We start from the raw sequence: 1310 nt of genomic DNA on the forward strand, positions 1-1310 counted from the left end.
AAAAAAAAAAAAAAAAAAAAAAAATATATATATATATATATATATATATAATGTATTTTAATAGCAAACTTACAGGAACAGCACAGAAGACAGAAAACATTAAAAACATATACTTGCATGCAGGACAACTCAGAAAAGTATAGTGAATGGATGGAATCTAATGTATGATAAAAATGCTACAAACACCATTTAGTTGCTGCCAATAAGAAATTTACTTGCCAGGCAGTGGTAGTGCATGTCTTTAATCCCAGCACTTGGAAGGCAGAGGCAAGCAGATTTCTGAGTTCGAGGCCAGCCTGGTCTACAGAGTGAGTTCCAGGAGAACCAGGGCTGATGGGTTTGAGTCACAGTTTGAGTTGGAGTCAGACTTCTGACAGATTTTGCAAGAAGCAGTGATAGATTTTAAGAAGTTTAAGTCCTTAGGAGTAGGCTGTAGAGAGAGAAAGGATTGAGCGTGGTACCTGGTAGAGTCTAGAAATTGGATGACAACAGGAGAATGGTGTTTAGCAACAGAAGGGTTCTGGATGTCGCAGACTCGGGGATCTACCTGAGAAGCTGGTAAAGGAAATAATATGGTAGTGTTAGTAGGTTGTTTGGCTAGGAGGAGCAGGGGAACCGCTGGCGAGCCTGGGTTTAGGCGAATGTGGGGAGCAAAGGAAATAGAGGCTCCCAGCCTAGTCAGAAGATCTCTTCCCAATAAGGGTACGTTGGCACTACCAAGAAGGAATGGATGGTACACCCCTAAAATGTAGCTAAGTGGTGGGGTCTGAAGAGGGAAGTAAGGTTGTCTTCCTACCCCGACAATAGGGTGAACCAGAAGGAGAAGTGGGCCCCCAAAACTCTGTCAGGACTAAGTAAGTGGCTCCAGTGTCCAAGAGGAAGGAGATGGAGTGCCCACATACCACGATATTTACCCTGGGCTCCCTGCTAGTGATGGCGGTTTTTGGGTCAGGGGAGCTCGGGCCTCCTCAGTCAGCCATAGCCAAGCCTAGGAGATCAGTTGGAGGGTTATCTGGGAGTGATGTCCCTTTGTTTTGCATAACATGAGGGCAATCATCAGCCCAATGTCCCTCTTGATGGCACCTAGGGCATGGCCCTCTTGGCTTGCGAAAGTTAGGGCAAGATTTTGCCCAATGACCTTTTTTACCACATTTGTAGCAGGTGCCTGATGGTCTCTGAGTCTTAGGAGACCATGAGTCTAGGGTAGTGGCTTGGGCTGGTTGGACAGCCTTTGCCAGCATATGGTATTTCTGTTTGTGGATCTTATCATCTCTTCCATGGTACACTTTGAAGGCCAGCGCTAAGACTTC

This window comes from Mastomys coucha, unplaced genomic scaffold, assembly GCF_008632895.1.
Source record: "Mastomys coucha isolate ucsf_1 unplaced genomic scaffold, UCSF_Mcou_1 pScaffold18, whole genome shotgun sequence".
NCBI lineage: Eukaryota > Metazoa > Chordata > Mammalia > Rodentia > Muridae > Mastomys > Mastomys coucha.